Below are 27,584 nucleotides of genomic sequence, written 5' to 3'. Positions count from 1 at the left end.
AGAGAGAGAGAGAAACACTGATGCAAAATATCAATGGGTTGTCGCCTCCTGTAAACCTCACAATATCTCGCAATCCAGGCATGTGCCCTGACCTGAATGGAACCTGCAACCTTTGACTTTGTAGCAGGACACTCAACCGACTGAGCCATACCAGTCAGGGCCTGAATACTTTTCTTAAATATTTGAATATTTTACTACTTGATTCAACTATCCATGGATGTATGTACAGGGACATCCACATTTTATTAAAATGTTCATCTGAATTGTTGATTCCTTACTTCACATCTAATCATTCAGGAAAAGGAAAATCTTGGTTTTCCCAAAACACATCTGTGCTTTTCTAATTCTGTGCATTTCCTTGTTCTTTTCTCAGCATGAAATCTATACCTAAAAATTAATTGACCTTGTTCCATGCCCCAGGTTCTGTTGTAAGCATTGTAAATACCTTATTTCACTTATTCCTCACAATAACCCCCACAAGATGACTTTTCTTTTTCCATCTTATAGTTGATACTCAGATTTAAGACACTTTCAGAGTTATAGAGTAAGTGACAAGAGAATGTGAATCCACCTTTGACGTTAGTTTAAGTGGTGCTCTTCACCTTCCCTCTTCAACTGGCTTACATGCTCCATCTCGAATGCAAATATTTTGTTCCCCTTCTTATGTTCTTTGTGTCATGACATTTAATTGGCTAATGTCATGAAGAATTTTTGCCACTAAGCTTATGAGGAATATTTGTCCATAGTTTTTGGCACTGTAATTTTTCTTTATAATTTCTGTATCCAAGAAAAAATGGCCTCATAAAATGAATCAGAAAATATTCCCATTTCTTTTATTCTGCTAGAATTTGTATAACATTGGTTTTTTTTAAAAATGTTTCATAGGTCTTACTGAACAAGCCATCTGGGCCTAGAATTTTCTTTGTAGAAATCATTTTAATTATAAATTCAATATTTTAATTGACATGGGGTGATTCAGATTTTGTTTCCTTTTGGGTCATATTTTATGTTTTCTTTTAAAGAACTTTTCAATTTAATCTAAGCATTAAATTTACTAGCATAAAGGTTTCCATAATATCCATTCTATATCTATAGAACCTCTCTTTCATTTTGCTGTTTCTGATATTGATAATTTGCATGTTTTCTCTTTTTTTAATTGATCAAGCTAGCAGGAGTTTTATGAATTTTATTGACCCTTTTAAAAAGCCAACTTCTGCGCCCTGGCTGGTGTAGATCAGTGGATTGAGCACGGGCCTGGGAACCACACGATCGTTGTTCAATTCCCAGTCAGAGCACATGCCTGGGTTGCAGGCCAGTTCCCAGCAGGGAACTCACGAGAGGCAACCATATATTGATATTTCTCTCCTTCTCTCCTTCCCTTCCTCTCTAAAGATAAATAAATAAAATCTTTAAAAAAAGCCAACTTCTCAGAATGGCCATCGTAACAAAGCAACAAACAACAAGTGCTCAACAAGTGCTGGAGAGGGTGTGGGGAAAAGGGGACCCTAGTTCACTGTTGGTGGGATTGCAGACTGTTACAACCACTATGGAAAACAGTAAGGAATTTTCTAAGAAAACTAAAAATGAATGTGCCTTTTGACCCAGCAATTCCACTATTAGGAGTATATCCTAAGAACCCTGAAACACCAATCCAAAAGAACCTATGCACCCCAATGTTCATAGCAGCACAATTTATGATAGCCAAGAGTTGGAAGCAACCTAGATGCCCATTGGTAAATGACTGGATCATAAAACTATGGTACATAGAGCAATTTTGGATGTAGGCCTTTGGATTTCGTGACTTGGAATATTTCTTTCCAGCCCCTTCTTGCCTGTAAAGTCTCTTTTGAGAAATCAGCTGATAGTCTGATGGGAACTCCTTTGTAGGTAACTGTCCCATTTCTCTCTTGCTGCTTCTAGGATTCTCGCCTTCATCTTAATCTTGGGTAATGTAATTATGATGTGCCTTGGTGTGTTCCTTCTTGGGTCCAACTTCTTTGGGACTCTCTGAGCTTCCTGGACTTCCTGGAAGTCTATTTCCTTTGCCAGACTGGGGAAGTTCTCCTTTATTATTTTTTCAAATAAATTTTTCACTCATGGCTGTTTCTTTTCCACTTCTGGTACCCCTATAATTTGGATGTTGGAATGTTTAAAGATGTCCTGAAGGTTCCTAAGCCTCTCCTCATTTTTTTGAATTCTTGTTTCTTCATTCTTTTCTGGTTGGATGTTTTGTTCTTCCTTCTGGTCCATTCCATTGATTTGAGTCCCAGTTTCCTTTCCATCACTATTGGTTTCCTGTGCATTTCCCTTCATTTCAATTAGTTTAGCCTTCATATGTTCCTCTAATTTGCGACTAAAATCAACCAGTTCTGTGAGCATCCTGATCACTAGTGTTTTGAATTGTGCATCTGAGAGGTTCGCTATTTCTTTGTCGCTTAGAGTTATCAGCTCTGGAGCTTTGAGTTCTTCTTGAGCCATATTTTGGACTGTTCATGCCTGTTACGTATGAGGAGCGGAGCCCTAGATGTTCACCAGGGCAGGGCAACTCAGTTGCTGGGTTGTGACGCTGTATGTGGGGGCGGGGTCAAACAGGAGACATGGCAGTCCCCTCTGCTGCTTCCCGCTGCTGGGACCTGAGTGGTCTGTCTCACTGCTCACTGTTCACTCCTTTGCTGGTTTATCTGCACACGAATGTGTGACCATGGCCAGCCCTCCACCCTGCGCCCTCACTGGGTCCACCCGATGCTATCCCGGCTGCCTGGGCGCCTGGGGTGGGGAGGATCCTTCCTGCCTGACCCTGCCCCGCTGCTGGCTCTGCCCCTCTTTGCCCCTCTACAGTTGAACGGTTTGTTGTTGTTGGACTTCCATATAGTTCATTTAGAATGGAAGGACAGATAAAGTGCTTCCCAAATAAGATCAAATTCAAGGAGTTCATCATCACCAAGCCCTTATTATATGAAATGTTAAAGGGACTTATCTAAGGAAAAGAAGATAAAAAATATGAACAGTGAAAGGACAGCAAACTCACAGTTATTAACAACCACACCTAAAACAAAAGCAAACCAAGAGGACAGCTAGATCAGGAGTGGAACCATAGAAATGAAGAACACATGGAGGGTTAGCAACAGGGGAGTGGGAGGAGGAGAAGAGGGGAGAAGGTACAGAAAATAAGTAGCATAGTCGGTAGGTAGAAAATAGAGAGGGAAGGAGGGCAAGAATAGTAGGGGAAATATAGAATCTAAAGAACTTGAGACACGTGGTCATAAACTAAAGGGGGGGAATGGTGGGGGAGTGGGTGTGCAGGGTGGAGGGGAATGAAGGGGGGAATGGGACAACTATAATGACATAATCAATAAAATATATTTAAAAAATAAATATATTGCAACATGCAAAAAAATATGGTACATTTACACAGTGGAATTCTATGCATCAGAAAGAAAGAGAGAAGGAGCTCCTACCCTTTGCAACATCATGGATGGAACTGGAAAGATTTATGCTGAGTGAAATAAGCCAGGCGGTGAAAGACAAATACCATATGATCTCACCTTTAACTGGAATCTAAACAACAAAATAAACAAGCAAGCAAAATATGACCAAAGACACTGGAATGCAGAACAGGCTGACAGGGACCAGAGGGGAGAGTGGAGAGAATCACAGGGGAAAGGGGAAGGATTCACAAGAACAAGTATAAAGGACACATGGACAATAACTAAGGTGGGGGATGGAAATGGGAGGGAGGTGGAGAGCACTTGGCGGGTGCACAGGGCTGGGAATATAAGACAGAAAACTGTACTTGAACAAGAATTAAATTTTTAAAATATATATAAATAAATAATAAAAAGCCAACTTCTTGCTTCACTTATTTTTTCCTACTGCTTTACTCTGCCATTTCACTGATTGCCACTTTTTTTATTCATTCTCTTAAAATAGAGTTTAATGTAAGCTTCTCTTTTTAGCTTCTTAAGTTGAAAGCTTGGATCATTGATTCTGGATCTGTTTTCTTCTCTGTGTAAGAACCAAGTATTATAAATTTCACTTTAAGCACTACTTAAGTAAGTTTCATTTAACAAAATTTGATATATTATGTGTTCATTCTCATCCACCTCAAAATATTTTCTGAATCTTCTTTTGATTCTGCTTTGAATAATGAGTTAATTCAATTTCCAAATATTGGTTTAACTTCCAAACTGTTTAATTTCTAAATAGTTGGGGGAATTTCCACGTATCTTTTTGTTTGAATTCTAGTTTAATTTCATTGTTAGAGAATATGCTTTGGACTGTTTTTATCCTTCACATTTATTAGGAATTGCTGTATGGCCTATGGTCTATATTGTTAAATACTACGTGCATGCTTGAAAAGATTTTGTGTTATGTTGTTGTGTGGTGTCTACTATACGTATCTACTAGCTGGTTGATAGTGTTGATCGAGTCTACTATATTATTCCTAATTTTCTGTCTACTTTTTCAATTAAATACTGAGAAAGAAGTATTGAAATGTTCCATCATGATTTTAAGTGTATCTATTGCTCTTTTCAGTCCTACCAACTTAAATAGCTCATTATTAAGTGCATATGTATTTTTAATTGCTGTATTTTCTTAGGTAGACTCTTTTACCTTCATGGAATGTTTTGCTTTTTCTGCAGTAATATCCCTTGGCTAGAATTTTCTTTTGTCTTATGACTAATTTAGCAAATCCAGTTGTCTTTTGCTTACAGTTTACATGTACATTGTTTTCTATCCTTGTACTTTCAACCTGTATGTGTCTCTCTATTTAAAGGGGGAGTAATGGGTTGGGGGATGGGGACAACTGTAACTGAACAATAATAAAAAAATTAATAAAATAAAGTATGCCTCTTTTAGCAGGGTATTTGGAGGATAAATAGTGACAGGAGGAGAGCTGATTTGGGGTGGTAAACACACAGTACACTATATAAATGATGTGCTGTGGAATTGTGCACCTGAAACCTGAATAATTTTGCTAACCAGTGTCATCCCAATAAATTTACTAGAAAGGAAAAAAATTAAGAAAGAGTTGATTAACAACCTTTATTGCATTTGCAACCTTTAATCTGTAATAATGCCATGTAACAATACAGACACAATTTCTAGGGATAAGGGCACGGACAAACTGGGGGCATCATCACGCTCACTGTATCTCGTTCTTTTTCAACTATGTCTCTTATGGGCAGCACAGACTAGAGTCTTGCCTTTTTTTAAATGAAGTTTCAGATTCTCTGCCTTTTATTTTGTGTTTAGTCAATTTACATTTAATAAAATTATACTATGGATTGTAAGTCTTCCATTTTGTTGTTATTTCTTTTTTATCAGTATTTCTGTTTTTTTCTCTGCCCCTCATTTCCTGGTTTCTTTTCTGTTGCAAACATGTTGCAGTGTATTATTATAAATCTTGTACTGACTTTTAAAAATATATTTTAGGATATTTATAAAATATCTTAAAATCTATCTACAATCTGTTTATTTTAGAGTAATTTACCCTTACTTAAAGATAGATGGCCATACATGTAACAGCTATGTACAAAAAAGTTGTAAAATTATCCTTGGTTTTACAGTGGTAAATTAAAAACATTGAAATTCTCCAATCAAACAAAATATGCAATGATTTTTATGTTGTTCTTTTTGTTAAACCGTGAGAGCAAAATAACTTACAGGAACATAAAAATAAGAGCTGAATGAGCATGTCACCAATGGAGAAGGGGGTATCTTCACAGAACCAGTATTTTTCTCCATCCCATCTTCATTTGATATTGATCAAAACATACCATTGGCCATTGAATTTTAAAAATGCAAGTGCTTATGCACATACATCCAGTTATTTTGTGTACAATAAAGGAATGGAGAAAGGGAAAATGAAAAAATAGAGGAAACTGTATTGTAGTAATCAAGACGTGGTAGAACCAAATCGCAGTGTTCTGACTGCAAGTGTCTTCTAGGTGAGGAGGAACAGAGATCTGAAGTAATGTAGCAGGTGCCCTTTTCAGCAGACACCTCCTCTCTGCTGCTGGAACACATCAGTTGTGTCTCATCCTCCATTTCCAACTGTGTATGTGTGTCTGTCTCATTGACTGGCTGCCTGTCTAATCAGAATTCAACCTGCCTCATTGACAAACCCTGTCCTTCCCAATAGGCTTTCATTAGTTTACTAAGTGGTGTATGCTTCTCAATCTTAAACTGTGCAACAGAACCATCCTGGCCTTCCACCTTCAAATTAATATGATCATTGTCCTCAGTCTTGACTCCTTTCTTGGGAATATATTATAAGCATATTAAAGAGACATGTTTTGTTGGCCCTGGTGAGTGCTGGAGTCTCCCCACCTGCTGCTTCACAAAAGAGGTATCAGGTCCACATCTAAGAAGCACACAAGCAGCACCAGGAGTGGTGGAAGAAGCTAGAAGAGTTTTTATTCCTCTGTTTGTGTTGCTAAATATTTACTCATTAAAATGATATTTTCTTTAATTTTTGGAACAAGTTTTCTTTCATTATTTGAACGTATTCATAGCATTGTTTTTTTAAACAGGATTCTTTTTTTAATGTTTTTTTTCTTTATTTTTTTTTTTTTTAGAGAGAGGGGAAGGGAAGGAGAAAGAGAGGGAGAGAAACATCAGTGTGTGGTTGCCTCTCATGTGTCCTCTACTAGGGACCAGGCCTGCAACCCAGACATGTGCCCTGACTGGGAATCGAACTGTGATCCTTTGGTTCACAGCCCGTGCTCAATCCACTGAGCTACACCAGCCAGGGCATATAGCACTGTTTTGAAGTTTATAAAAATTCAACCCCTGGGCCCACTTTAAATTAGTTTCTATTGGTATTTTCCCCTGTTTTTTAATAACTTATTCAACAATTATACAAAAAAATTTAGTTTGAAAAGTAGACACTGTAGCAACCATGGGAATCTATTTTGCTCTTCTGAGGACTATTAGGTTTATTTTATTTTTATTTTTATTTTTATTTTTGTCTAACAGTCTGGAACTTGATGGGACTCAAATTATGAAAACTGTATTCATGTGGTATGTGCTCAGATATTTTTTACTTTTAGTTGCTGAGGTTTTTGTTTGTTTGTTTGCTTGTTTCTTCTGGTATCCTAGATGTCTCCACAGCTGAAGAGAGAAAAAATTCCTATGACAAAAGTTGTGTGTGTGTGTGCGACTTGTCTTGATTTTGCCTGACGAAAATTCGCAGGTGTAGGACTGGTGCACATTGAGCATTTCTGCACCACGCTGCCACACCGGTGCACTTTTCCTTGCCAAGATGCCATGTTTTTATACATTCCTATCAGTCTTGCCTCCTCTTCCAGAGCATGATGGTGTCAGGATGGGCGACGAAGGACAAAATGGCGGCTGAACTACAACCCAAAATGGTGGCTGAACTACAACCTGGAAAAGACAGTTGACATCAAACCAGAGGGCCAAAAGGATGAGCTTTGCCAAAATGAATATCCACATAGCAACCTGAGCCTGAGGAGAACCACCAATAATATATTGCCGCTTTCTTCAAAGGGGACCAATCCCCAGCTCCCATGAAGAAAGCCAACCAAAATAAAACCCTGCCATATTCCCTGCTTGGGTGCCACTTCCCTGGCCCCATTCTGTAGACCAGAGAACCTTGCCCAGGTGTGCAAACCCCAATAAAGCTCTATACTGCCTAACTTTGTGGCTGATTGGCATTTCTTCCTTGGCAGAGCCTAAGAAAACCTTTCAGATGGTAATGGGTTTCAGGGTGTTTCAAAGGCAATACATTCTACCCCAATCTACTTGTCCAAAGAAACAAGAGGTTATTCATTTTGACTCTGGATAGTTTTATTTAATTTGAAGAAATTAACTCTGCCAACTCTGCCCTAGGTCTTCTCTTTTTGTTCTCTTATGGAGAGAGGCGTTTTACCACACTTGGGGTACTTATTTATTTATTATGGGTCAAATAAGTATTTCCCACCATAATCAAATATAGAATTGTTGGATTCTTTTCCTAACATCCTAAAACCAGAAATATGAGAACAATTAAAATGGCATTGGAAAGATTTAAATAATAGCAAACATTTGCCTAATACAGCACAATTTTTAAGGCATTGTCCCATTTATTTTCTAATGTGATCCATATAATATGTGGAATAGGTGTTATGATAATTCCAATTTTACCAAAATAAGGCTAAATTTTCAAAGTCTCTTAAATAGCATTTATGACATATAGCAGCTATGATGCATATTCCCAGGGTGCGTGAGACAATCATGCTTTGAGGTTCCCAGGGGCTAAACCATGTTCCATTCAGCTTTGCTTCCCCGGAACTGTGGCAAGGGCCCAGATTTATTTTCACTCCAAATTCAATGCTGTTTTTCTTTACACATGGTTTCCATAGCTATAATATTGTAGGACTGATACTGATAATATGGAAATGGTTAATTTTACAATTCTAATGAACAGTCTAATCTGAAAGGCTAACAATGAAGAATATTCTTGTATTTTAAACCTACATTAAGTCCAAAACAGATACATTTACTTTACAATTACACAGTTAAAAAGTCACACACATTTATGTAATATATAGTAAAATTTAAGCCAGAATATTAATTTTTAAGTGTTTTTTTAAAGATTTTATTTATTTATTTATCTTTAGAGGGGAAGGAGAGAGGGAGAGAAACATCAATGTATGGTGGCCTTTTGTGTGTCCCTTGCTGGGAATTGGCCTGCAGGGAACTTGCCTACAACCCAGGCATGTGCCCTGACTGGGAATTGAATGATGATCCTCTGGTTCGCAGGCCTGTGCTCAATCCACTGAGCTACGCCAGCCAGGGCCTAATTTTAGCTTATCATTATTTGACACATGAACATTAAGGAAAATATACAATAGAAATAATTACCTTTAATTATGTAGACAGAAGAAATATAACTAAAGGAAAAATATAAGTACATTAAAGAGAAATCTCCAGGGTACCAGACCATGCTGAAATAATTTCCACTCTGTGTGGTTAGCACCTGCAAGCAACTTGTACATTATGGTTGGGGTTCATGCTTGCAGTTAGCCAGCCAGCCTTAGGGTTGACAGCATGAACAAACAGGCCAGTAGCAATACTCAGTTACAACAGGAGGGCCCATATAACCCACAAAAGGGGTACTCCAAGAGCACCCAGCTCAGGTGATTAAGGAGATTGTACCACTAGGTCCCATAGGACACCTATTATCAGGCCACCCAATAAGACTGAAAGTCATAGCAGATTTACCTAACACATAGAAACAAACTCAAGGAGGCAGCCAAAATTGGGAGGCAAAAAACCATGCTCCAAGTGAAAGAACAGGAGAAATTAGAAAAAGAGCTCAATGAAATGGAGACCAGCAATTTACCAGATAGAGTTCAAAAGAATGCTTATAAGGATGCTCAAGGAACTTAGTAAGAAGAACAAGGATCTCAGTGAGAAATATAACAGTATGGTAAATAACATAAAGACCATAAAAATAGTCAGAAATATAAAATATAATATCTAAAATGAGGAATTCACTAGAAAGAATGAACAACGGGCTAGATGCAGCAGAGGAGGGAATCAGCAGTTTGGAGGACAAGGCAGCATAAGACTCAATCAGAGAAGTAAAAAGAAAAATTATTTTAAAGAAGAAAGATAGGGTAGAAACATTTGGGACAACACAATACATACTAATATTCATATTATAGGGCTACCAGCAGGACAAGAGAGCAATCAAAGGACGGAGAACTTACTTGAAGAAATAACGACAGAAACCTTCCCTAACCTAGTGAATGAAAATACACATATGTTCAGGAAACTCAGGGAGTCCTAAATGAGATGAACCCAAAGACGCCCACACTAAGACACATCATAATTAAAATGGCAAATGTTAAAAACAAAGAAAGAATCTTAGAAGCAGCAAGAGAAAGACACATAATTATCTATAAGGTACTGTATTTTTCAGACGATAAGACACACCTAGGTTTTAGAGGAAGAAAACAGGAATAAAAATTTGAAGCAAAAAAATATGGTAAAATATTTAATAACATAAATAACATAATATTTCACCAATTTAAATGTACATGGAACTCCACAGCAGCATTAACAACCGTTATTCTTCCCAAATTTGGCAGGGGGGTGGTGTATCTTACAGTCTGAAAACTATGGTTAATTCTCATGAGACTGTCAGCTGATTTCTCAATAGCAACATTTCAAGCTTGCAGGGACTGGCATATTTATTCAAAGGGACAAAAAGAAGACCTACAACCAAGACTACTTTAAACAGCAAGGCTATCATTTAAAATTGAAGGAGAAATAAAGAACTTCCCAGATCAAAAAAAAACATACTAGAGAAGTTTATTACCACCAAACCAGTATCCCAAGGAATGTTATAAGTCTTCTGGAAGAAGAAGAATACTCGAGGAACATATTTAAAGACTAAAATGGCAATAAACACAATCTACAAATAATCACTTTAAATGTAAATGGTTTAAGTGCTCCAAACAAAAGACATAGGGGACCTAAAATAAGAAAAGAAGACCCATATGTATGCCATCCACAAGAGATATACCTCAGAGCAAAGGATACTCACAGATAAAAGTTAAAGGATGAAGGAAGATTTTTTATGCAAATGGAAAGGAAAAATACTGGGGTAGCAATACTTATATCTGACGAAGTAGACTTTAAAATAAAAGCTACAGTAAGAGACAAAGAAGGACACTACAGAATGATAAAGGGAGCAACCCAAGAAGAGGATATAACTCTTGTAAATACTTATGCATCCAACATAGGGGCACCTAAATATATAAAGCACCTTAATGGACACAAGGGAGAGATTGGCAGTAAGAAGTCATAGTGTTCAATTTTAGCACCTGATTGTCATCAGTGGATAGATCTTCCAGAAAGAAAGTCAACGAGGAAAAGGCAACCTTAAATAACACACTGGATCCGGTGCATTTAATTGATGTCTCTAAAGCATTTCACCCCAAAACAGTAGAATATACATTCTTTTCAAGAGTTCGTAGAATATTTCCTAGGGTTGGTCACATGTTAGAACACAAAACAACTCTCAATAATTTTAAGAAGACTGAAATCATGTCAAGCATGTTCTCTGACCATAATGGTATGAAACTAGAAATGAATCACAACTAAAAAACCGAAAAATGCCCTAAAACATGGAATCTAAATAATATGTTACTAAATAGTAAGTGGGTTAACCAGAGATCAAGAAAAAATCAAAATACCCTAAAACAAATGAAGATCACAACAACCCAAAATCTATGGGACACATTGAAAGTGGTCCAAACAGAAAAATTTGTTGCATTACTAGCTTTCAAGAAATAAACAAAAAGGTTCAGCCAAAAAAAATTAAAAGCTTGAGCACCCCCCAAAAGAAACAAACAAAATCATTTTAAATAAACAATCTAACTTTATACTTAAAGAAACTAGAAAAAGAACAACAAACAAAACCCAAAGTGAATAGAAGAAAGGAAATAATAAAGATCAGAGAAGAAATAAATGAAAACAGAATCTAAAAAATAAAATGATACGAAAGATCAATGAAGCCAAGAGCTGATTCTTGAAAAAGATAAGATTGATGAGACTTTAACTATATTCATCAAGAAAAAAGAGAAACAATAATCAAAATCAGAAATGAAAGAGAAGTAACAAATGGCACCAAAGAAATACAGAATTTTAAGAAAATATTATGAACTATATGCCAACAAATTGGACAATCTGGAAGAAATGGATGTATTTCTAGAAACGTAAATCTTCCAAAACAAAATCTGGAAGAATCAGAACATCTGAATAGATCACTTACAACTATAAAAATTAAACAGTAATAAAATTCCCCCCCAAAATAAAGTCCTGGACCAGGTTACTCTACAGGAGAATTATACCAAACATTCAAAGTATAACTAACGCCTCTCCTTCTCAAACTATTTCAAAAAATTGAAGAGAAGGGAACACTTCAAAGTTCATTTTATGAAGCCAGCATTATCCTCATTCCAAAACCAGATGAAGACACAACAAAGAAAGAAAATTGAAGGTCAATATCCCTTAAGAAGATAAATGCTACAATCCTCAACAAAATATTAGCAAACCAAATCCAGCAATATATTTAAAAGATCATACCAAGATCAGTTGGGATGTATTCGGGGGATGCAAGGTTGGTACAATATCTGCAAATCAATAAACGTGTTACACCACATCAACAAAATGAATGGATACACATATATTACATGATCATATCAATAGGTGCAGAAAAAGCATTTGATAAAATTTGGCACCCATTTATGATAAAAACTGTCAGCAAAGTGGGAATAGAGGGAACACCCATGAATGTAATAAAGGCCATGTATTACAAACCCACAGCCAACATCATACTCAATGGGAAAATACTAAAAGCATTTCCCTAAAAATCAGGGACAACACAGAGATGTCTACTTTCACAGTTCTCATTCAACATCGTACTAAAAGTCCTCGTCACATCAGATGAAAAGAAGGAATAAAAAGCCTCCAAATGGAAAAGGAAGAAGTAAAACTCTCATTATTTGCAGATATGGTACTGTATATAGAAAACTCTAAAGAGTCTACCAAAAATCTACTAGAACTGATAAGTGAATTCAGTAAAGTAACAGAATCCAAAGTTAATATCCAGAAATCAGTTGCAATTCTATACGCCAATAATTTAATTCTCCAAAAGGGAAACTAAGAAAAATCCCCATTCACAATTGCTTCAAAAAGAATAAAATACCTGAGAATAAATTTAACTAAGGATTAAAAGACCTGTACTTGGAAAATTATAAAACAACAAAAAAATTGAAGAAGACACAAATAATTGGAAGCATATACTGTGTTCATGAATAAGAAAAATTAACAACATCAGTACAATTCCTATCAAGATACTAATGGCGTATTTCACAGAACCAGAAGAAAAATTCAAAAAATTTATATGGGACCACAAAAGACTCTAATAGCCAAAGCAATTTTGAAAAAGAAAAACAAGGTTGGAGGAATTATGTTACTTGATATTAAACTATACTACAAGCCCATAATAATCAAAACACCATGGTACTAGCATAAAAACAGACACATATATCAATGGAACAGAATAGAGAGCCCAGAAATAAACCCACACGTTTATGGTCAATGAATCCTTGACAGAGGAGGCAAAAACAGATGGTGGAGTAAGAACAGTCTATTCAATGAATGATGTTAGAATATTGGACAAATAACTGCCAACCCCCCCCCAAAAAAAAAACTAGACCACATTCTTACACCATACACAAGAATAAACTCAATCTGGAATAAAAACTTAAATGTTACACTCAAAACTGTAAAAATCCTAGCAGACAACACAGGCCATAAAATCTCAAACATTTCTCATATCAGTAATTTTTCAGATACATTTCCTCAGGCAAGGAAAACAAAAGAAAAAATAAACAAATGGGACTATGTCAAACAAAAACATTTTTCCTCATTCTTTTTTCTTTTTTTCTTGTTGTTCAGGTACAGCTGTCTCCATTTTCCGCCCACCACTCTCCACCTGCACCACTGATCCCCACCTCCCACTCTCAGTCCCACCCCCCACTCTCAGTCCCACCCGATTTGCCTTTGTCCATGTGTCTTTTATACATGTTCCTAGACAACCCTTCCCCTATTTCCCATGATCTCTTTCCCCCTCCCCATCTGGTTACTGTCAGTTTGTTCTTTATTTCAATGTCTCTGACTATATTTTGCTTGCTTGTTTGTTTTGCTGATTAAGTTCCACTTATAGGTGAAATCATATGGTATTTGTTTTTCATGGCCTGGCTTATTTCACTTAACATATTGTTCTCCAGATACATTCAGGCTGTTGTGAAGGGTAGGAACTCCTTCTTCCTTTCTGCTATGCAGTATTCCATTGTGTAAATGTACCAGTTTTCTGATCCACTCTTTTACTGATGGGCACTTAGGTTGCTTCCAACTCTTGTGCTGCTATGAACATTGGGGTGCATAGGTACTCTTGAATTGGTGTTTCGGGGTTCTTAGTGTATAATCCCAGCAGTGGAATTGCAAGGTCAAAAGGCAGTTCCATTTTTAGTTTTTTGAGGTAATTACATACTCTTAACAAGTGGCTGTACCACTCTGCATTCCCACCAACTGTGCACCAGGGTTTTCTTTTCTCCACAACTTTGCCAGCACTTGTTATTTGTTGATGTGTTTATGATGGCCATTCTCACCAGTGTGAAGTGGTATCTCATTCAAGTTTTTACCTAGAAAAGGAAATCATCAACAAAATGAAAATACAACCCACTGAATGAAAAAACTTGCCACTGGTGATACATCTGATAAGGGGTTAATAGCCAGAGTTTGTAAAAAAACTTACACAATTCAACACCAAACAAACAAACAAACAAAAAAACAAACAATCCAATTAAAAAATGGACAAATGAGCCGAATAGAAACTTCTCCAAAGAAGACAGAGAGATGACCAACAGACATATGAAAAGATGCTCAACATCACTAATCATTAGAGAAATGCAAATTAAAACCACAATGAGATATCACTTTATAACTGTCAATAAATCTGTCAATAAGTCAACAAACAACAAGTGCTGGCAAGATTGTGGAGAAAAGGGAACTCTGTTGCACTGTGGTTGGGAATGCAGACTGGTGCAGCCACTGTGGAAGGCAGTATGGAGTTACCTCAAAAAATTAAAATGGAACTGCTTTATGACCCACTGATTTGACTCCTGGGAATTTATCTGAAGAAAACAAAAACACTAATTTGAAATAATACGTGCACTACTACGTTCATTGCAGTGTTGTTTACAACAGCCAAGGTTTGGAAGCAGCTGAAGTACCCATCAGTAGAGGAGTGGGTAAAAAAGCTATGGTACATTTGCACAATGGGATAGTACTTGGTGGTAAAAAAGAAAGAAATCTTATCTTTTGTGACAGCATGGATGGACTTGGAGAGTATTATGCTAAGTGAAACAAGCCAGAGAAAGACAAATACCATATGATTTAACTTATATATAAATCCAATTAACAAAATAGAAATAGACTCATAGATACAGGTACCAGGCAGAAAACTGTCAGAGGGGAGGGAGTTAGGGGATGGGACACTGGGTAAAAAGGGTGAAGGGATTAAGCAAAAAAAAAAAGAGAGAGAGAGAGAGAGAAAAGAAAAGGAAGAAAAAAGAAATTTATGAAAATATCATAGCCAATTCTTTATTTTAATAATAGGCAGAGGTAACTTTTGATAACAAATAAAACAATGCTTTTATTAACAATAATAATTATGGTAATTTATGAATACATATTTTGTAATAGGCACAAAATTAGATGTTTTATGTTTATCACCCCTTTCTATTAGCTAAAAAAAGAAACTTTATAACANTAGACTCATAGATACAGGTACCAGGCAGAAAACTGTCAGAGGGGAGGGAGTTAGGGGATGGGACACTGGGTAAAAAGGGTGAAGGGATTAAGCAAAAAAAAAAAAGAGAGAGAGAGAGAGAGAGAAGAAAAGGAAGAAAAAAGAAATTTATGAAAATATCATAGCCAATTCTTTATTTTAATAACAGGCAGAGGTAACTTTTGATAACAAATAAAACAATGCTTTTATTAACAATAATAATTATGGTAATTTATGAACACATATTTTGTAATAGGCACAAAATTAGATGTTTTATGCTTATCACCCCTTTCTATTAGCTAAAAAAAGAAACTTTATAACATTGTTCCCAATGTGATCAATACATTTGAAAAATGGCTACCAATTTGCACATACACATAAAAATTAGTCCTACAGTCTAGAATTATTTTTCCACTTTCTATTAAATACAAAAAATACCTTTCACTGAGTTCTGTATACATTAGGAACTCAGCAAATATTGATTTGCTAATAAGTAAATGTAAGAAATTCCAAAATCTCATTAGTCTAGTTCTGAGAGCTAAAAACAAAGATAGCAAATAATTGTATATTATCTTGTCCACTTTTACAATAATTAAAAAAAGGTGATGTCTCCTTTAAGAAACAGTGCCATTCCAAGTGTGTCTGAAGAACAAACTTAGCCTTTTTAGAACATGACTATGTAATGTGTTCATCTGTGTTAACGTGTTGAGAAAGGCTGAAGACCAAACAATGTCCAACAGGAATAGATTAATAGTTCTCTTGAGCTCCACTGGAATCAGTTCCTACCCAAAGCAATGACCTATGCCTTAATTATAAAAGTAAAACTTTGTTGAGTCTAGCTGAGCTGGGAAAGCAAGATCCATGATTCAGGTTCACTTGGGGAAACCATAAAAATGAGCATGTGCTCACGGACATGACTCATTAATTTTGGCAGTTTTCACTTAAATCAGTGGCCATATACAAAAATACAAATATATAAGCTAACAGTGCAACTGCATATACCATCAGTGGTATTTGGCATTTCAACAGCAGCTATACTGAATTTAACACACTCATATGGGAACGCTGATAAAGTAAAACAAGAAACAACTTTGTGATATAAATGATCATTTCTTTGATACCAGCCATAATTTTTTAGATGGGTGAGGAGAAACTGATTATAAATTTGTTAATATGGTACATAAATTATTAAGAAAAAATCATTACTGTTGAATAGAGTTCTTAAAATATTTTTAATGAAATTCATTTATAAAAAATATTTCATTGCTTGAATCAGTTTGGATTCTAGACATAGTTGCCCATGCCCAAATGCACTAGCATTTTCCATGTCAAAATATTTTTTTTCCTGAAACTACCTAACTATTAGCAGCTGTCTATGTGAGAATAGAGGGAGGATTGTTTTCACTTCACTCAAAGATTAATGATATTTTACAGCTTCAAAAGAAGTTTTCAGTTCTGGCTTTATGACAGGCACCTCCTTCTTGTCTCCTTTAATTTTATTGACACTTTTTCAACATAATTATTTATTCTGTGGCATATCAAAATAGTCTACAAAGCTAACATTTTTATTGGAAATACAATTTTGCTTGCTCTTAAATCTGCACAAGTACACTGCTCTCTTTCTCTCATTCACCAAGTAGCATTGTAATCATTCCAATTACTTCTTTTCGGTGTTACTTAAATATTTAATGCTGGTTAATGGAGATATGGAAAAGCGGTGAAAGAGAGAGTTGAATTTATTCTATTTTTTTCCTGGTTGTGTATTTTTTTGGTGAGAGAGAGAGAAAGAGAGAGAGGGGTAGTAAAATTTCAGTGGTATGAATTAAGTTGTGAAATAGTAAAATTATCCACAAATGTAATTACCTGATCTGTTATTAGAGCTAGAACAAGGGTAGCATGAGGTTTATAAACCTATATGGAAAATCAGCATGACCTTCACTAGGCCTGACCTGCTTCTGATCACTCACTTTTACTTCACTTCAGAATCCTTATGTTTGCTGGTCACTTTTTCACATTGTGTGTAATTCCAGCAGGAATATTCCAGATTCCGAGAATGAAACTTAAATATGTGTGTGTGTGTATCCCAATCTAAATCCCAGAAAACTATTATGTGGTTGTTGACAATCCCATTCTAAACTTATATGTGGAGAAGCAGAAGACCCACTCTAGCCAACATAATATTGAAGAAGAAGATAAAGTGAGCGGACTGACACTATCCAACTTTAAGACTTAATTTAAAGCTCCAGTCATCAAGACAGTGCAGTATTAGAAAAAGAATAGACAAATATATCAATGGTATAAGATAGAAAGCCCAGAAATAGACACACATAAATATGGTAACTGAACTTTGACAAAGGAGCAAAGGCAATACAAGGAAGAGGACAGTCTCTTCAATGAGTGCTGCTGGAACAAATGGGCATTCACAAACCAAGAAAAAAATAATCTAGACACACATATTACATCTTCACAAAAATTAACTCAAAATGGATTATACTTAAATATAAAGTGCAAGATGTTAAACTCCTAGAAGATCAACACGCCAGTTTAACTGAAATTTAGAAAAATATTTTACCATGTGTCAATAAAACAAAGGAGAATTTACAAAAAATTCTATGCAATACAAAAAAAAAGCCCTGGCTGGTGTAGCTCAGTGGATTGGGCGCGGGCCTGTGAACCAGATGATCTGGGTTCGATTCCCAGTCAGGGCACATGCCTGGGTTGCAGGCCAGTTCCCTGCAGGGGCCAGTTCCCAGCAGGGGATGCACAAGAAGCAACCATACATTGATGTTTCTCTTCCTCTCTCCTTCCCTTCCCCTCTAAAGATAAATAAATAAAATATTTAAAAAAAACTTAAACAAATACATACAAATGGCACTTTAGAGAAATTACAAGAACAAGAAGAGTCTTATGGTAATTTTTTTTATCAAGCAAAAAAGGGCCCATTTATAAACAACTCAAAAAAAGTAGTTTCTGGTGATAGTATTACACACAGTATTACTGTATTTTAAGGTTTTTAATTCTGTTGGGCTGAATACATGAGTTGACCTGGCCCATACATTTGCTCTGTAAAGATGAAAACACCAAGCAGTCTTCAGTATGAACCATCAGTATAATCACTATCTTGCAGATCCTATCCTTGGATATTATGGTAGGGCCTATAGGAGACCAAGTATTCCACATGCATTCTAGATTTCTCCATCATTTCCTCCTGCTTCTCGAGAACATCACTCCTGAAATTACTCTGCACCCATACTGTCCTCAGTCCCTTCTCTGTCAAATCATTTATATCAACCTACAAACACACTTTTGCAACTCTATTCAGAGTGGAAAACATCACTGCCATACTCCTTTTCAAGAACATCATGTTCCATTATTTGCTCCACTTCAGAGCCTAATATTTAAGTAGTGTCAATGGCTTATCTATTTTTCTCTCAAACTCTTCCATTGAGCATTCTGGTCTTGCCACTCCACTGACACATCCCCTGTGAGTTGCTGGAGAGTTCTACATTGCCAGATCCAAGCATCTCATCTTCATCAACAATGTTCACTCAGCTGATCCCTTCTTCCTTCTTAAAACATGTTCTTTGGTTTCTATGACAACACATTTTCTTGCTTTTGTTCTACTACTTTACTAGACACTCCTTCTTTGTCTTCTTGATTGGTCCTTCTTTCTCATTTAACTTTGGTGTGTTCCACAGCTTGGTCTCAGGTCTCTTTCGTTCTCTCCATCTCTTTTTAGATCACTCCCTGACTCATTCTGACAGCATTAAGTGCCACTGGTTGGCTGACGATTCTCAAATCTTTCCCTTAAACTCCAGATATATATGCCAATGTCTATTTGATATTTCTACTAGATGTCCACAGGCATCTCAAACTTAACATGCCCCCTTCCTTCCAAAACTGCTCCTTCTACAGTGTTACTTCACCCACTACAGTCCATGCCACTGTGTAAGCCTAAAACCCAGGTTTGAGGATGTCTCCTTCATCCTCAGTTTCTTGTAGCCAAACCATTATAACTCACATGGCCTCAATATCCAAAATGTGTCCTAAATCTGTCTACTTACCTTCCCATCTTTACTACCAATACCCCAATCCAAGTCACCATTACCTCTCACTGCAAACTACGACAATACTCACCTTAAGTGGATATCAAGCTTCTAATCAAGTGATATATCTGTTCAACTCTTTGGAAATGGAAAGATAAGCTTTCCCACACAAAATAGATTCCTTTTAATTATTTAAATACCTAACACTCGAATATACACTGCTTTATCAGTTCTTTAGGTAAGAGTTGTATTGATTGTAATGATCAGAATCAGCTGGATTATACCCTGTAACAATAACCCCAAATCCTGGTGATGTATGGGAACAAAGCTCATTTGTCTTTCCCACTCAATTCTGCATGGTAGTTCAAGTAGCTACTCCACATCATCCTCACTCTGGAACCCAGGCTGATGGAAACCCTATCATTTTGCAATATTGCCAGTTGCTGTGTTAGGAGGAATATACAGTAACAAATGACAGTCTAATTCTTAAAAACTTCTGCCCCAAAGTGACACACCACTGATCTAGCCCATTCCCCAAAACAAGTATGACTACATGGTCTAACATTAAAGGGAAAGGAGAGAACACGTCTACCACGAGTTGAGGAGAACCACCACCCTGGGAAACAGTCCTAATGACACCCACAGCAAAAACATGTCAAATTAGCACAGGATCATGCATAATTCATAAAATTAACAAGAATCTAGCCAATGGTACTTTGCCTGCATAATGTCAAGTATCAAGGAGCTTAGGTATCTGTTATATAGGTTTGGACTAGATGAGAATCATGTCTCTTTGACTTTATGAGTCTCTCTCTTTTTTTAAGATTTTATTTATTTATCCTTAGAGGGGAAGGAAAGGAGAGAAGGAGAGGAGAGAAATATCAATGTATGGTTGCCTCTCGTGAGTCCCCTGCTGGGAACTGGCCTGCAACCCAGGCATATGCCATGACTGGGAATCGAACTGCAATTGTGTGGTTTGCAGGCCCGTGCTCAATCCACTGAGCTACACTGAGCTACACCAGCCAGGGCTGACTTTATGAGTCTCTTGAACCCATTATTTACTTTCTATTTTTATTGCCTCATAGTATTTATTTTCTCACATGGGGGTACTACAGTTGTCTGCTTGCATACATCTTCTCTATTATGGTCCATCCTGATTACTTCTCTACAAACTTGCCTTCATCATGTGACTCTCTTGCCAGCAAGCTAAACAAAAATAGAAGACATTTAAAAATAAGTCAAACTCCTTAGCCTGACCCTCTAAGCCTTTTGCAATCTACCATCAATTTGCCCTTCACTACAAATCAGCCCGTAGAATCTATAATTGCAGCCACATCATTAGCTCACTAGCCTTCAGATATTTATCTTTTCCTACATTGTTGCTAAAATAGTTTCATTGCTTTAAATTCTCACTCTTTTTTCTGTATTGCTGAGATTTTAACCTATTCTTCAGGATATAACTAAACTTCTAATTCCCTCATAAAACTGTGTTCTATAAACAATTGCCAACCTGGCTGGTATAGCTCAATGGATAGAGTGTAGGCCTGTCAACCAAAAGGTCACTGGTTTGATTCCCAGTCGGGGCATGTGCCTGGGTTATGGGCCAGGCTCCAGCAGGGGGTGTGCAAGAGGCAACCACACACTAATGTGCCTCTCCCTCTCTTTCTCTATCCTTTCCCATTTCTTTAAAAATAAGTGCATAAAATCTCTAAGAAAAGAACACAGTTGCCAAGGAGGCTTGACACTGATCACAGGCACAACTTTATAATGCAAGGCTTGCTTGCTTGCTTGCTTGCTTGGTTAATTAATTTTACTGAGTCCCTAATATATTTAATGCAGTTTGATAGTTGCGTGTGTCAGATTTTCTAGCAGACATCTCACATTTGCCATGTCTAAAACCAAACTCTTGAGTTTTGCTCCCAAACCTGCTGCTTCTTCACCCTTCTCCACCTCAGTTATAGATAACTCCATTCACCCAGTTGTGTAGGTGAAAATCCCAGAGGACTCCTTGTCCTGCTTTGTCTCATACTCCATATCCAGTTACCAGCAAATCACCTTGAAAATATCCCAAGTCCAATAACTTTTCACTACTTTCATTCCTACCACCCTAGTTCAAACCATCATTATCACTTTTTATTATTAATTAGAGCCTCTTAAATAGTCTTTCTGCTCTCACCTTTGAACTTCTTGGTCTATTTTCCAATGTCAGACCGTGCTTTTGTCCATGCAAAATTACTCCAATGACTCCTTACCTTACAGTAATATCCACAGGTGATTCTATTATCCATAAGGCAAAAATGTCAGTCTTTTGCTATCTCTCAGACTCCATTCCCTTTTCCTCCCTTAAGTCCAGCCCCTTTGTTCCCTTTGCCCTGGTAGGTAGGCCAAGTCCATACAGCCACAGGGCATTTAGACTGGCTTTTCTTTCTTGTTTGGTACACCCTTCATATAACTGCTTGGGTATATATTCTGCACTTCATTCAGGTCTCTTCTACAGTGACATCTTGTCATAGAAGCTTTCTCTGATGGCTCTAGAAAACAGTAGTTGTCATCACTATCTTCTTCAATTTTGTCTTGCTTTACCTGTCACACAAATTATCACTATCTGTATTCTCCATATCTAATGTTTATTACTTGACTCTCTACTTCTCCTCCTACCACCAGTGGAATACAAGCTGGAACAGCACAAGCTTTAGTGCTGTTCATTGCTATAATGACAGTGATTAGAAAAGTACCTGTAGATAAAGGGGAGCTTCTGGCCAAGAAGGACGCATAAGTACATATGCTATGCTTCCTCTCATAACCAAAAAGAAGAATAATAAGCAACTAAAAAAACACCAGAACTGTCAGAAAATCAAACTGTATGGAAGTCTGACAGCCAAGGAGTTAAAGAAACATTCATCCCGACCAGTAGGAGGAGTAGAGATGGGCTGCCATGAATGCGAGGATGTGGGACAAGGCGGCAGCTGGCAGACCAGCAGTGAGGGGGCAGCTAGCAACCTGGCAGGTGAAAAGGCACCTAGCAGACCAGTGGCGGGGGCAAGTGGCAGCTGGTGGACCTGGTGGGCAAGGGGGAAGCTGGAGGACTGGTATATCACACATTCACTGAATAAGCCTAGAGGAACAACTGGGGAGCAAGACAGACCACACAACCTAGGGTTCCAGAGTGGGGAAAAAAAGCATCAAAACCTCTTACTGAAAGAACTTGTGGAAGTTGAGGCATGGGAGAAACTCCCAGCCTCACCTGAGAGTTCACTGGAGAAATCCACAGGGTCCTAGAATGTACACAAGTCTATCCCCCTGGGAATCAGCACCAGAAGGACCCAATTTGCTTGTGGGTAGCAGAGGGAAGAGACTAAAAGCCAGGGTAGAGTAGAATAAGCGCATTGGTCCCTCTTTGACTCTGCCCCCACGACCCAGTATTGTAGGTAGCCCCGCCCTGGTAAATACTTAAGGTTCCAACTCTTACAATGTAACAGGTGAGATAAGACAAAGAAACATGGCCCAAATGAAAGAACATGTCAAAACTCCAAAAATAGAACTAAGTGATGAAGAGACAGCCAACCTAGATGCAAAGTTTAAAACACTGGTGATCAGGATGCTCACAGAAATGGTTGACTACAGTCACAAAACAGAGGAAAAAGTGAAGGCCATGCAAAGTGAAATAAAGAAAAACATACAGGGAATCAACAGCGAAGGGAAGGAAACCAGGACTCAAATAAACAATTTGGAACAAGAAGAAGAAATAAACATTCTACTGAAACAGAATGAAGAAATAAGAATTCAAAAAAATGAGGAGAAGATTAAAAACCTCTGGGATAGTTTTACACATTCCACATCTAAATCATAGGTATGCCAGAAGGAAAAGAGGAAGCACAAGAAGTTGAAAAGTTATCTGAACAACTAATGAAGGAAAACTTCCCCAATCGGGTGAAGGAACTAGACATGCAAGTCCAAGAAGCTCAGAGAGTCCCAAAGAAGTTGGATCCAAGGAGGAAGACATCAAGGCACATCATAATTACATTACTCAAGATTAAAGATAAGGAGAGAATTTTAAAAGCAACTAGAGAAAAGAAGACAGTTACCTACAAAGGCATGTCCATAAGACTACCAGCTGATTTCTCAAAAGACACCTTACAGGCAAGAAGGGGCTGGAAAGAAGTATTTAAAGTCACAAAAGGCAAGGACCTACATACAAGATTACTCTATCCAGCAAAGCTCTCATTTAGAGTGGAAGGGCAGATAAACTGCTTCCCAGGTAAGGTAAATTTAGAGGAGCTCACCATCACCAAGCCTTATTATATAAAATGTTAAAGGGACTTATGTAAGAAAAAGAAGATGATCAAAACTATGAATAGTAAAATGACAACAAAGTCACAACTGTCAACAACTGAACCTAAAAAAAAAAAAATCCAAACAAACTAAGCAAACAAGTAGAACAGGATCAGAATCAGAGAAATGGAAATCACATGGAGGGTTATCAGAGGGTTATCGCATGGGGGGAGAATGGGTGAAAAGGTACAAGAATAAGAAGTATTCTACAGAAGTATTCTTATGTCTACAAAATAGACAGGGAGAGGTTAAGAATAGTATAGGAAATGTAGAAGCCAAAGAACTTGTATGTATGACCCATAGCCAAGAACTAGGGTGGGGGGAATGCTGGAGGGTGGGGGTGCAGGTTGGAGGGAAATAAAGGGGGAAAATGGGAAAACTATAATAGCATAATCAATAAAACATACTTAAAAAGAAAAATACCTGTAATAAATTCATAGATCAATAGTTTTATTAAATTAATGAATGGATAAGGAAATAATAACTTATATTAATGTAACTCATATTATTGCATTTCTTTCTATATTTGATTTTATTATATAATTCAGGAATGTTTTCCAGTTTTTGAAACTGTGAGGTTTCTAAAAGCAACATATATGTATGTACACACACACACACACACACATAAAATCAGAAAAATCTGCATGCCAGTATTTCCTAGATCTACGTTTTTTTTCCTCGTATTTCTTCTGACCAGAATGTATGCTGGAAACTTTAGGTAAATATTCCAGGCAATTATAGCTGTACTTGCATTGGATGGTCAAGAATGTAGGTATTGTAATCAGAAAAAAAAAAGTCCACACCTCTGTATCTGTAGAGTCGGTATGAAGATTATTGGAGACACTACATATAACCGTCTTAATAAAGTGTTATATACATAGAAAGCACTAAAAATGGTAGTAATTGTCGATGTTAATACTTTTATTATCCATGGAAGACTGAAGAGCTTTCAGCATGTGACATTTATAACATATTTATCACCAAAGTGAGAATCAGGCTGACAATGTTTGTCATGTCAGCTTTAAAACATCATATAATTTGTTCTGATTTCCTCATAGGAAAGAAGGATTTGTGGGAAGCAGAATCTAGTGACCTTGATGTTTCTGCTAGGTATTGTCGGGGATGAATTATACACAGATGGCTTTTGAGCACATGAAAAGAATGAGATGGTACTGAGAACCAGCAAGAGCTCATTGAGGACAAGTCATATCCTCACATGGGTGCTCAGGATTGATAACTAGAATGTCTAGGTTAGTAGACATTCTCCTGATTCAGGAAATTCAGTTCTACATGAATTTCCTGACATGTTTACTCCTCTGTGATAATCTGAGGTCTCCAGCTGGAGAAAGTGCACTCGGTGAAAGGAAGGCACCATAGGCTAACGACTGGTTCCAAATGTGTGCCTTCCAATTATCAGCAGATCGGCATCGCTGGGAAGCAGGCCCCACGTGGATTTCCACAGGGCTTTGCTTGGGTTAATATATTATCACATATGTATTTCAATATAGAAAACAAAATTATTAAATTGGTACGTGGCAAACATTTTGAAAAGATTGTCCACAAGATTAATGAAGGTGTGTATCAAATTTCAACTTCATTTCTATAAACCGATACAGTGGATTGAATGCAACGGAATATAATGTACGGGGCCCCCTGACCATGGATTCAGGATGGGCAAGGTAGGCTTTCTGAGTTGGTGACAGCTCACATGAAAAGTCCGAGGGTCAATAGTGAGGAGAGGAGAACACCTTTAGGAAAAGGGCAGTATTAGGAGTCATCAGGCCTTTGTGTGAACTTCACTTCCTCTTGATCACTGCTTGACCATGGGTAAACTGCTTAACCATTTTGAACTTCAGTCCTATCTTTAAATGGGAATAACAATCGATTATTTTAAAAAATGGCAGTTGTGGAGGCATGATGGTTTTAGGAGATTAACTTTCCCCTCCTCTATTTAGTTTCTCCTTTTCCTTCCTATATAGCTTCTGGAAATGAGGGGGCAGAGGAAAAACCAAAAGGCTTCAGGATGTCTGGATTTGTTTTTCATAACCTTAGCACTAAAATAATTGAGAGGGTTTGGGGTACAGATGAAATGTTGAAACCCAGCAGAGAAAGAGAAGCGATAGCTCCTCCCTGAAGACAGAAGGGAAGGAAGAAGGATGGAGGGGTGGGGCATGTTGAGAGGAAGGGCTGAGTGGTCCCCTGCACCCTGCCCCTTAGATAGAAACCTAGAAAGGAGTCAAGGCCCCGGAGAGAGAAAGGCTGCTTGGGACTAGGCTGATGGACAGTGATGGCCCATCTGGAAGTCAAGACAGAGCCACTAACCTGGAGGGGACTTACAGCAAGACTGACCACTTCTATGTGGACCGATGACCAGGGACTAGACAGCTTGACAGCTGATGACACATTGAAGTCAAAGACTACACTTCTTCTATCCCTTGCTGAAGAAAGCAACAAACCTGGTGAGAGGCAAAGAATTGACTTGAATAAGACATAATGAGAGGCTGCAATAGAAATTGGGTTAAATTATTTACAAATTAAGCTATATGTCTTGAACAACTTGATTACAGAATAAAATTTATACACTCCTTGGCACATAGCAGATCAATACAACAAAAGCTACTGTTATTTCTACCACAGCTATTCTATGTGGCTATTCAAACGGTCAGTACTAACTTTTATTTACACAAGAGTAATTCCCAGTTTAGGAAAGGGAAGGATCCCACTGTCATCAGGGGAGAGGTGTGGAATCCACTTGGAGTTTATTGTCAAGAGGGCGGATAACAACTTATGTGCTGATAGCAAAGGGTGAGTCACATGTGTGGGGAGGAGCCAGGCACGGAATAGTTAAAATAGCTGGGCTGTGGAAACTGAATGAAGCAAGGCTGAGAAGAGAGATGATAGCTGTCCTCAGATACTTGAAAGGCTTTTTGTGGAAGATAGAATGTCCTTGTTCTGAATGGAAGTCGATGGCATGAATTTCTGATTCAATCAACAGAAAGAGGAAGTTTCTCATAGTTGAGTGTTCCTCAGTGTTAAGGATTCAAACAGATGATGTTCAATATTCATTTTGTCTGGAATGTTGTGAGAAGACTCCTGTATGCAGAGGGACGTGGCCCTGGCACTTTCAGTTTTAGAATGACACTCGGGGCAGGCAGAGGCGACCAGCTCACCAAATTCCAGGACATAGGCTGAGTGCTCTCTGTCACGAACTCACTGAATCTGCCTGCTGGGCCTACAAGATGAACTTTACAAATCAGATTGCACAGTTTACATTGTAAAATGCCAGAGTTCAGAGTGCTGCTTAATTAGAGGAACAAATTACGAACCCAGAGTGTTGAATGGAAGGACCATATAGTTTTCTCTATGCACCACCTATCCCTAAAATACTGTTTCAAAGAAAAAAGGGCAAATCCTTAGTTTGAAGACAAAAGTATCAAAATACTTATATTTTACTAATGTATTGACCAATGACAGCAATGACTCATTGTAATATTTTAGCTGTGATTCATGGAACTGTACACAATTGTCAGTACACGAATTTTTCAGCATTTACCATACTTCTAACAGCACAGGTAAGTGTAAGACTCTTATCATCAAGATTGAGGTACATTTGTTTCTATTACAGCGGTGGCTACTTTTATGTGTCCACTTGGCTGGGCCAGCGCCCACATATTTGGTCAAACATTATTCTGGATATCTCCATTAAAATGTTTCTGACTGAGATTAACATTGAAATTGGCGGACTTTGAATGAGGCAGATCGCTTTCCATTACTCGGCTGATCCTCATTCAATAAATCAAAGGCCTTAATAAAACAAAGACTGACTTCCT

This window comes from Sturnira hondurensis, unplaced genomic scaffold (assembly GCF_014824575.4).
Source record: "Sturnira hondurensis isolate 20B ecotype Veracruz unplaced genomic scaffold, ASM1482457v3 Scaffold0022201, whole genome shotgun sequence".
Classification (NCBI taxonomy): Eukaryota; Metazoa; Chordata; class Mammalia; order Chiroptera; family Phyllostomidae; genus Sturnira; species Sturnira hondurensis.
This window is presented reverse-complemented; position numbering follows the sequence as displayed.